This window comes from Botryllus schlosseri, chromosome 15 (genome assembly GCF_051294905.1).
Source record: "Botryllus schlosseri isolate E-star chromosome 15, Bs_hap1, whole genome shotgun sequence".
Taxonomy (NCBI): domain Eukaryota; kingdom Metazoa; phylum Chordata; class Ascidiacea; order Stolidobranchia; family Styelidae; genus Botryllus; species Botryllus schlosseri.
In genome coordinates, this window is record NC_137250.1 from 17,810,263 (window position 1) to 17,822,450 (window position 12,188).

The 12,188-nt window shown below is 39.2% G+C and overlaps 1 non-coding gene across 1 annotated transcript; it reads left to right on the forward strand.

Moving 5' to 3' along the window:
* Window positions 1-11,868: 11,868 nt before the first annotated feature.
* On the forward strand, window positions 11,869-11,940 carry Trnaw-cca (transfer RNA tryptophan (anticodon CCA)). Its single transcript has one exon. It is a non-coding gene; the product is annotated as a tRNA-Trp (tRNA).
* The last annotated feature ends 248 nt before the right edge of the window (window positions 11,941-12,188 follow it).

Consider the following 12,188-nt stretch of genomic DNA (forward strand, 5'->3'; position numbering starts at 1 on the left):
AATCTACTTTAATACTGAATTATTTACAATAACCTTTGATCAGTGCACGGAAAAGCGTGAAATAATTTGTAATTGTGGTGCATGTTCCCATTTTACAGTATGTGCAAATGATTTCCACTTTATACACCAAGTTCAACCCTACGCTATCCATCTACCAAATCAACTTCGCTAGATTATGATGGAATCACAATGGCACCATACAAACGTTACAGATGAAAATCCTGAAATTTCGACACAAGCAATACAATCGGTCCGCAGAAAAGAACTATTTCTACCGCATACTTTTCAAGTACCTGCGCTCTTCGACGGGAATCTTTCCCTTGTTTACTCGAAAGGCTTATCAGATGCGAGAGAATTGTTTCGCGCCGGCTTGCACTCTTGTACGAAATGCTTTATGACGATATGGTCAAGCGAATAGCATTCCTCTACCTATATTTTAGTAATACGACGTCTCTATAGTCTATAGCCCCATATAAATTTTATTTTGGTACACATTAAAAATTTCATTAACCGCTTGGAAAGTTTGACCTGCCAGTAAACAGCTATCAATAGCAGCAAAAAAATGAAAGTGTTGGTCTCACATATTCGGTTGGAGTTTTAAAGACAAATAACCGATATACTTTGTCACGGGGACTTGGCGTATTCAATTTACGAGACTACAAGACAGCTTCTGGTTAGCAGACATCATTATGTCGCAAGATGGCTATTTATATATCATGTTGACGCGGAAACATTCCCATTCTATTCCTTGCGATCTCCCCGCCCGATCCGCGACACCGTCGGTACCAAGTTTTGCTCGACACGGAAACTTATCTAACAACTTGATCAGCCATAGACAATGCGGTCTGCACTCTCTGTTTATTATTCTTTTACCAGATTTTCAATCTTGATAACATCGCAGCAGTGCGTGGCTTTACGTTGTCGGCATTCGCATTTGCTAAAATGTTGTTTTTGTATGCTCGATATTTGTGTTCAGACTTGCATAGTGCATGTAGATTTTGATAATCGTTTTTCGTTTGTACTAAATGCTTTCGGGCGCAGCAAATATAGTTTAGCCTCGCGCATTGTGATATTTTCCGGCTGTGGTATCTCGTTTACAATTCGAAAGGTGATAAATTTTATGCTTATGGCACAGTACTTTTGCGTACTCTCGAAAACACATTAGCGACAGGAGTAACTTTTAATTATATACATATCGGACTTAAGCTTTTTATAGATACGCCAAGTACATGTACAAAAACCGGAGTCATTTCGAGATTTCGGAGTTCTTGTAAAAGGAAAATGCTGTTTTCTGTTGGGCACATTGTTCTGCATGTCGTACAGGACCCTCAATATCGGTGGTCTAATACCCAAGGAATTTGTATTATTCACATCGTTCCAATATACGGACTTATATCGCAATGGGGGTCAAGCAACCTTGACCCTGAAAAGATATGTTATTTGAATTCATTTACGAAAGCGCACAGCCGGCTTTAATCAACGTGGTGTCAGCATACGTATCAAGTATAAACTACGAGAAGTTGCCGCCGTCACAACGGGCATCATTCAGGGCCATACACAGTACACGCTATATCGGCGCGCGGGAGATTACGAAGTCGCACACATAAACATACATGCTTTTCAACATTCTTTCAGTAATGCTTGCTTGTTGAAATTTGCCAAAAGATGTCTAAATGGTCTAATGACTCATCTCTACTTTTACATGCAGTCATGTAGCTGAAAATATAGATTCATCGTTCATATCAGTAACCATACTGTGGATCTGGCGGTAGTTCATTCCGGAATATCAGCCAACCCAAAATACCACTATTGCATAAAGGCACAGCGTCATTGTGACATTTCTCTCAGTGACAGCGGGTCATATAATTTCAATTCGAATTCGAATTCGCGTCCGTCTGCTTTGAGATCCGCCTGGACTACTATAATCTCAAAACTACAGTCAAGGCAACAACATCGAGGATACATCTATCCATGCCATGCAGATGGGCATAGCGAATGCAGTCAGAAACGCCGGGAAAATAATACTAACACATTTCTATTTAGATCACAAAATTGAATGCTCTTGATGTACAATATTCTTTTCAATTCTCACAAGAGTTGTTGGCAATTACGCCTGACGAGTTTCAGCTGAAATATTCGGATTTATCTCTCTATGAATATGCTGTAAAATTAGCTGCGTGCGTCCTACAATTTAACAGCTTTTCATTCCTAATCTGCAGTCTGCAACCTCATTCTCAAGTGCTATTATGTATAATACAGAGTTCTTGTTGTAGAAAATGGTATATTGCACGAATCAATAAATAAAATTGCACTTTCAATAAAAAAATAGTATTGCAACAAGGGGAATTGTAACGAAATTGTTGTCACTTTCTTAGAGGTATTTCTCGTCCGATTCGTCGATAGCCGGTAGCGCGGATATCATCATTTTCGCGAGAACTGATCGCTGGTTTCTCTTCGTAAGACGATTGCATTGTCGGTTGACAACGTGGCTTGGTTTATCATCGAGCCGAACAGCTGAAATCTCGTTTTTCTTCTCTTCCGTAGCTGAAGCTTCTGTGATTGCGTTTAAACTGTTGAAGCTTGGCTTGAAACTAGTACGCGTACGTTTTGAACAAGCTCTCTTGCTGTCCTTCCTTTGCCACATATTCGATGCGCACGGTGTGCGATTGCTTTGTCTTCCCCAGCTGCCTTCGGAATTTCTTTTGCGACTGATACACATGTTAAAGTTGTTATGTTCCATTATCTGCGTTCGTTTCGAATAGATTGCACTCCCGAAAAGTCTTCAACGAATGATGCGCCCTGCGTTGGCGCCCGATTATAAGGATTCGGATTCGAGAGTTGTTGCAAAAAAATCTTTAATTTTGTTAGACTCTCGAATCTCAATCTAGACAGCCAGACAACAATTGAGAAGAAACTATCGTCAACCCTCAACGAGTTTTCACTACGAGTAAAATACAACGCAGTTTAAATTTATATCGAGGGAAATTAATTTCCAGCCTGATAGTTTCCTTTCCGTTTGAAATTAACGCAAGCACTATAATCGAGCACAGTAGTGGAATGTAATCATAGTTTGTATTCATATATTTAAACTGGGCGTTCGCTAGCGGCTCTTTCGGGCAACACTACAAAGGTTTCATACGCACATTGCGTTGATTACTGTGGATAGTTTTGGGCTTGTGTCACCCAAATTCTATGGCACCATAAAATCATCCGGATATGCTCTCTAGAGATCACGTTTGCACGACTGTCGATACCTTGACTGCATTTTAGATGAGGGCTGATATTTTTTCCTGCTTTTTTTTGCTTGCTATCTGCAGGTGGTTGGATTGATCAGCTATTGAAGTGGTTAAGTCTACTTCCCATTTTTTATTATTATTGCAGCAAACAATATGTTCATACTGCCAATATTATGTCAGTGGAAGCTTGTCAACTGACTTTCATCAGGTGCGAACATCAATAAATGCAGTTAAGAGAATTCGAAACATGCAAATAGTTTTTCCTTGATTTACGGATGGCATCATAGGCTCCACTGATACCTATCGTATTTCTCCTTGACTTTTATCAGAATTCCCCTGCTGATGTTGTCAGTCAACCACATCACCGTATTTACATACGTAATATGCTAGTTGTCGTACAATTATAGTTCAGCACTTTATCGCATCACCGCTGCTTAAAACAACGTCTTTGTCCCGTGAATGATGCCGACCCGTGAATGATGCCGATCCCAAATACGAATGCTTTATTATAAAAAGTGACACTTATTGAATGTAGAAAGCGCTAAATCTACTGACAGATAAACGTAATTATTTGCCGCTAACTATAAGGCATTCGGCAACCGAAAGGCGTAATGAAACGTTGCTCTCGCCGTTTGATGAAAACTCAATATTTCAATTATAAAGAATCAAATTGATACATTGTGACATTATTCTTATGTCCTGAGCTCTTGATTTCCAGGACGTTTCTACCTATATTCCTGCTTAAGTTACGGTTAACATATTTGTGTAGCAGATATTCCGGAACTCTTTAGCGCCCCCTAGCGTATTTTACAATGGGGTATGAACACTTTGTCAGTCAATATGACGTCACACTATAGCAAAGCTTCGCCTATAGACTGTATACAGGAGTGGAGTGGAGTGGAACATAGGTTCTGAATTGAGTCATGTCTGATGTGAGCTCTGGTGATTGCTAGGGTCTGCAACAGATTTCTTCGCGGGTCGGATGAAATCGTCTTGTGGACCTTATCCGGTCCGTCGGTCTCGTGGTTAACAGCCCTGCTATACTGTTAGGTTACTGTTATCTTATTGGGTTTTTGTAACCAGGTCCGAAACAACATTTTTTCAGCAACCTACCGTCCCAAAAATGCAATGATCATGGGCCCACCATAGGGTCATCGATGCAACTTCTTGGGGGCTTAGTATATGCATCTGGCTACTACATCTTGTGAATGAATTCTGTCAAAAGTATTGAATCTTCCATATATTACTATAAAATGCACTAGCATGTTGCACATCCGGTGGTTTCAAACCTTTCATGGTCGTGACCTCATTTCTAATTTGAAAATGTCCCGTGGTTCAACCCAAAAATTGATAGCATGATTACTAGAAGAGTTCAGCTTACCCAGACTTACTCACGGCCTATTTTGGTAGCTGATAACGTCCAACATCTTCGCGATAACCAGAATAAAGACAAACGACCTCCAGGTTTAAAACAACTGTCTTTGACTAAAGCATCCGAACAGCCTAAGCCAACTATAGGAATATAGCGTTATCTTATAATTTCTATTACAATTAGACTTATTTCAACGAATGATGGCCCCCAATAACATCATTATCCGTCGCACTAGATCGCACGAAGCGCAAAGAAAAATTTCAGATAGTATTGTTCTGCTTAAAATAACATTGTTTATGTTGATTTACCAACAATTTTTTAGCCATTTCAAGCCTTAAAAATCCCGGACATTTAGACATATTTTAGGATTTCCTTCCGGACGCAGTTTTTACAGTGAAATTCCGGACATGTCCGGGAAATTCCGGACGAATGGCAACCCTAGCGTAAGTGCCATAATTAGGATTTTCTATTATCTAAAACAAGCCCACTCGATTCATGGCTGAGGGCTATTCATATATATACAAATTTAAAATCAAGCTAACACATTTTGCAACATGAACATTAATAATCAAATATTTAGCGAATAACTTAATCAAAAAACATCAGAGTTTTTGTTAATATGGATCAATAGGGAGCTGACTGGGTTGCCAAATCGATCTTTAGCAAAGTCCACATCACAAACACGTACTCCGGACGAAAGTTTCCTGGAAGCAATAAGGAGTCGCGAATGTGGTTATGTGCTTAGTTCAGATATTCTCGCTTTAACTCGTCGGATTTGGGCGGCGTGGACAGAGGATGGATATGTGTTGCACCTAAGAACGAATTGATATCTGAAAGGAAAGTTCTTCGAATTCGGTAAAACGTTGACCGTAATGTTACTAACTTCAGCATTTTATACTTTTGATTCAGCTCAAGTTACGGAATTCCAAGGCGGATCAAATGCTTGTACTCGCGACGATGTGAATGCAAAGCGCATTATATGATATCTAAAGATTTGAAAATATGTTTCGAGCAAATATTTCACGAAGATATTTCATTCATTCGTTCATTCCAGAACATAGCATGTTTCTTTACTTGCATGTGTCACGTTCATCGAGAAAATATTGACTTGCGGCTAATCACTTTTCGCACAATATTCAACCCGGATTCTTGATTACATGGACGATTCGTGCGACAAAAAAAAAACATATGCAAAGAGATATTTTCAACAAAAACATACAATATTGGTTTCGTGATGTTGGCAAGATATTTCCGTGTTAATTCGCTAAGGAAATCTTTAACAAGAACATGTGAGTTGTTTATTCCAAATCGCGAAAGTAGATGTAGAGATGACACATGCTTCTGAATACGATAAAAGTCGCATACTCCCTCGAAATTGTGCACCAAATGTTCCTAACGTTTTTTGAGCGTGGATCCCTAATTTTTATTTTGGTTGGCTGCGTAGAATCCCTATCCGCGAAAATTGGAAATCTGATGACTGAAAAATGTAATCACTTCCACCAAGCACCTCGTTGCGGCTTGATTGCCAGTTGCACTTATCGTCCGAGTGGATATTGTGACCTGGGGTGAGGACAGACCTCATTAATAAGGACAATGTAGTTAAACATTAGCCCTTCATGGATTCCTGAAAAGTAGTATGCGAGCCCCCAAGGGGTCCATGGACCCCATGTTGAAACTCCTGCTTCACGATATCAATCTATGTAGTAATTTAAAAAAGTAATTTAGGATGTTAGGAAAAATATCACCATAGTTGCGTAAAAGTGATAGTGAATATCTATACTAATCAATAAAAGTAGGGGCTATGAATGGACTGATCTAGGCCTTGGTGAAGGCTAGAAATATGCACACTGATATATACGTCCTCATACATACTGTGATGTACATACGTGTTTATTATGAAGTACAACTATCGCCTGGAGTAATCCTTACGAGATGCCAATATTTCTCACAATTGCCTTTACTTTATTGGAAATCATTTTGCCATAGAAATTTAATACTGTACTTATCAGATATTCGTACACCAGTACGCATGTGCAAGTGGGATACGCATATTTTCGGTAATAGTCTGTTGCGATGCTTACATGATATTATTTTGCTACTTTTGTTCTTGAGATATTTCAGGTCATTATTGATTATTAGAGGATGGTCATGGTAATACATCCATATCTAGCGTACACGACGTTTTTACCGATAGTTCCCCGAAAGTATGGCGGGTTGAGTGCAATCAATATCCAAAGGTGTTGTGTGAACTTAATGACGTCGGCAGACTAAATCCCAAAATTTAAAACCGCATTTCAGGTTCACAATGTCCGATATCAATGTCATAAATGGCGACCGAAAGTCTATAAGCGGTCTTCCTCTTGCCGGTTCGCCGCTAAGCCCTATTTTGCGTTGTTCATTTAAAGCGTTAATTGGTTAATAATGCGTGAGTGCTGAAAGGACACTTCGAATTCGTACACACATTTGATTTGCCGCTCTTTCGGGTCCTTTTCTCTTCTGACTATACGTTATAAGCATGTGGCATGCTGCGTTTTGTGAAAGGTCAGCGCTGGACCGATAATTATGGACAGGAAGATGCGGCAATGGTATACTTCCTAATGTCGGGAATTGTCGGCGTTTGGTATTTCTCAGGGTCCGTGGACATATGAGCATGCGACACTTCGGCATGCGACAATTGGGCACACGACAGATGAGCATGGGAGGTAAATTAAAGGTTGGGGTCGGGTAAATGTTGAATTTAGGGTTGGGTTAGGGTTGTGGTTGGGGTTAGGATAAATAGAAGGGGTAATTTGTGGGTCATGGTTGGTGGTAGGGTTAGTTTTTCAGTTATAAAGTCGCACGCTGAAGTAACGCATGCTAAAGTGTCTCGTGCTCAACTGTCGTTTTTCATTGTGTCACATGCTCACATGCCGGGGAACCATTTTTAGAGGTGGAGTCCGTCGTCCAGCGTTATGCATTACGTTCGTAAATTTAGTTGCACTGCGATGAACGTCAATGATTCGCAATTTCCGCTCCGCCGAGAAAGACTTCGAAACAAGCATGGAATAAAAGTGACAAATTAGACACGCACATCGCCCACAACTGTTCGGCGTGGACTTCCTGAGTCAAACTCTCGACTACGTTTTCCTTAGGCCAAGCTTTGTCATTTGGATGTTTAACTTCGTAAATGATTCTTGCTTGGTCCGTCCCTGCGAATTATTTTCAACTCCAAAAGTTTGCAGACATTCATAGAACCAGACGTAGTCAGAATTATGCGGGTAGCCTAATTTTGTCTATAGTATAAATTTACCGGATCCGTTCACTGTGAAATTCCCTCAACCAGGATTTCGATTGCAAGGCTGAAAATTGAGACTTCAATCCTCTCCACTAGCGATTTCTAAGACTCTAACTTCGATAATGGTCGGTTAAAACAATAGATGTAAATTTCATTACAATTTACCAACACGATCAGAAATCCCAGCCCGTGAAGTCGAAGATAAGGCATCGCGACCGGCACTCATCAGACAAAGTATCCACACAATTACTTGAAGTGGTACTGTTAAGGGGAAAACTTTGCAAAGAGTTCATATCAAGAGTTCACTATCATTTCCAAGTGCTTGAATACTGTAAGTGTGCCAGGAGAAGTTCGCGATTTGTGACAGGCCCGCGTCAACAGACAGTCGTTGATGGCGCGCGTGAACCGAGACTGTTTATTTTCTTACTGAGATTGTTTTTCATACTCCCTGCTGACGTATGTTATTACTCAGCGACGCCATATATATTTTATTTTTTTATTAGGCGGACTTTTGAATCAAGAAATTTCTGCGTCTTCAGAATCTTAACAGTTGAAGTTTTATGCTTCTGATCAGTGGCGATTTTATAACTTTTCTATTACACCACAATAAATCCGATACCATTTCAAGTCAATTAAATCAGAGAGGGATTGCTCTATCGTTGGACTGTTGGTGGAAAAACTAAAACGCCGAATGACGGGATAAAGTATCTTTAAACTTATGTTCGTCCGTATATGTTGCAATGATGAGCGTAATACGGCCTACTCGTTTTGTCTCGAAGACATATGTCGCCGAGACGAGTTTCTCATGATGTTTTTTTATTGTATGAGGGATTTTTTATTAACTACAATTGAGCCGACGCAAGAGTAAAGCTAGCAATACAAATATTAGCAACCGGCCACAAAAAGCACCGGTATCAAAATATATGAGATGCGTGTATTGATACGCCTTTCCAATAAACGACAGTAATTTACGCATGTTCACTATGCACATTCAATATAAGTCTCGGGATTTCTCTTTTTCCTCTTTTTTGTATTTGAAAATAGATATTAGTTAGATTACCAATGATGGATATGAATAATTAAAATTGGCAATCCACAATAAAACCTGACGACTTACATTGTTTCGATATAATAAGTCACCGAAATCTAGTGGCTTCCAATTTGTCATCCCATGGCATTTAGACTAACAATATATAAAAGATTCTTTCATGTACCTTAAAACCAACACCTATGTACAGCGCATTATGGTCACATTATCACTAATTTCCTCTGACTACTTTTGATCTTGAACAATATTTACTGTCTGTCCTATTGGCGTATGAGATAAGTATGTCCTAATTACTCTTAATGGCATTGAAATCGTGAGGATTGTATCTAATTCCAAGTTCACAAATGATGCAGATTTACAATTGGGCAGTGTTATATTCATGCGGTATCGTCCTACAATATTGTGATAAGTGAATTATTCAGATCAGACTTAATCGCGTAGATCAATCAAAACAACAAGAATCCAAGTGATTTGCAAATAATCTAAATAATTAAAACATGCCCCAAGTTAAAAAAAAAACTAGCCGGAATAAATTACTTACACTGGCTTTATGTGTCATGATGCTTTAGAATATGTTTAGTTACTAGCGATTTATTTTATCTATCATAAAAATTGCTGAAAAGTTGGTGTGTGTAAGTAAAACAACATTTGAATACGGGTGCACATCAATGCAAAATTAGCAAATATTCATATAACTTATTTTTTGGATCTATAATATAGATATTACTGGCCTCATGAGACAATTGCGTCATTAGCGGCTGCAGAAGTGGTTCATATATGATTGCCATGCAGGGGAATAATTATTGTCTATTTAATCTGAGGCTACAGTTTCGCGTCCAAATACCTTGGAGAAAGAATACTGAAACTCAATTACATCTCTCCGCCTCGATTGATGGTGCTTATTTAGTTTTCAAGGAAATGTTTTCTTTTTCTTTCTCTGAAAAACCAATGACTTGTGAATGCGAAAGGGAATCATTATGCTACAAGGGGATACAATCGGTACGATACCGCAATTGGACTTGCAGCAAATGAATAAAAGTCAAATATGATTAACAAGTCACCGCTGTCTATTTCATCAAGGCTCGATATGATCATCGCTAAAGCGCCACCGAAATTTGCAGAAATTTATTCAAAGCACGACGTGCTTACATATAGTCACTTACAATCTGAACGGTGCGGACTCAGGAATTGTACCCAGAAAAAAAATATCAAATAAACAAATGCGTTAATTAGTATTTGCTTAACGTCTGGGGAAATCGGAAACTTTCTGAGCCATTGAAATGTGCTTTGAGAAGGTTCTGATCAGAGAAGTCCACGATTGAAAGCCATGCATTAGCTCCTCTCATATTATAGAGGGCACATCTTACAGTTTTCCTTTATTCCTGAACACGCTTCCTTCGCATTTTTTCCAGAAAGGTTGTTGTTTGTTTGTTTGTTTTGGGGTATTCATGGTGTTTGTCGACTACTATGGTCATTTACACCAGGCCGATATTCTTGTTATTTTCCGTAGCTGCCGACTTATAGCACGGCCCACCTCTAGGCTTTTGTAAGACACCGCTGACGCGGATGAGGTGGCGAGGAGGAGCCTAGGTAAAAAGGTTGTTGTTGCTGTTGTTGTTGATTATTGTTATTATTTGATCGGCGATTATTACACGAATGGTTTTGTTCGCCATATACAAAAAAGCATTTAACATCTTGGAGTGAACATTACATTACAAAATTTAAACTCGAGGTGATTTGAAGGGCAAGTGAGGATCGAGAGTGCGAACATCCAGAAAAAGTATTTAAGATTTCATAATGAATGTATAGCCTCGATACGTTTGTCTTGTTACTTTGCATAACGAATAATTGTCTAACAGAAATCATTGATAAGGAGGCCGGTAAAACGCATGGCCACCGAATTCGAGTCATCATAGTAGCTTCTGACAAAGTAATCGCAGCCTGACTACTAATACCGTATATAGGGGGATTTCATGAAGATATATTCAGTTATAGTGACATAGAGGTTATTTCGCAAACTTTTTATAACAATTTCATATCTCAGAAATCAGAATATCCTATATATCTTATATCATTCCATATTCTAAAACTACTTTCGACTTTACAAAAACCAGACTGTAAAAAGTATGAGTTAATGATAAGTGAAAGTATTCTAAAAACATAATTACTTGAGTAAATAGTACAGGTACCTGAGTAGGATACTTCGAAGAAGTAGACGTCATTATTACTTACCGACTACCACTCGGTACTACATGTATGAACTGAGAATTGCAGGAAGTCGTGTTCGTATACGTTCGTTCGATACGTTTGGAGAAAGTCTAGCAAGAACAATTAGGGTAATTGTATTCACTTATGTATTAATTAGCTATATATACTTCCTGATAGGACGCATGCATGCCGCCTCTCTCCAAATTCATGGAAGAGTTTGGCGCGCTTGATTTTTGCATCGGTAATTGGTGCCGCGGTGGCTATTTTGTCATATTCTTCAGCGTAATATCTGCAATTAATCCGCTCTTTTACAGCTGAAGATTACGTAGTGTTGCTGAGTGTCTAATCCTTCTAATCCTCTGACTTTTATTCTAAGTGTGATCGATGTTGCTATACCCGTGAGAGGAAACTACATCTTCGGTCTATGATTTTATGATAGCGTGTAGCTTTTCTCGAAGTCAATTGCATATTGGGATTCGTATTTTGCGTGATCCATAGACTGTATTTTGTAAGTAGTGATGTTGGTAATGGTGAAAAACGTCTCTGTGCGGGTTCAAATCCACTGCATTGTCTGCGCGCCTCAGATATATAAATAAGTTGCAATATAACTGCACGATAAGACTCATTCTTCGCCTCTCTTCGAGTCGACGTCCATGGCATTAATAATAGTTTCTGAACAATGCAAACAGTATATCGAATAGTTTTGTTTCAGTGGCCTCTCCCGTCGTGAGACTCCGTGGCGCAACGGTAGCGCGTCTGACTCCAGATCAGAAGGTTGCGTGTTCAAATCACGTCGGGGTCACAAAATTTTGAAAACTGATTTGAAGTCACGTTTCCCTTTTTACTTACTTCGTGGGGATTCGTTGATACCTCAGCATGCGACAAATCAGCAAGCTATTCTTCACTATGGCAACGCGTTTGATACATCACCACAGGGACATTTGCTAACGCATTAGCATGATGATGGGTAGGCCTAATTTCAATGCATCCGACTGACAACTTTCGTGATGGGTGTTCCAGGTACACTGTTCCTCGCAAATAAAAATCCGT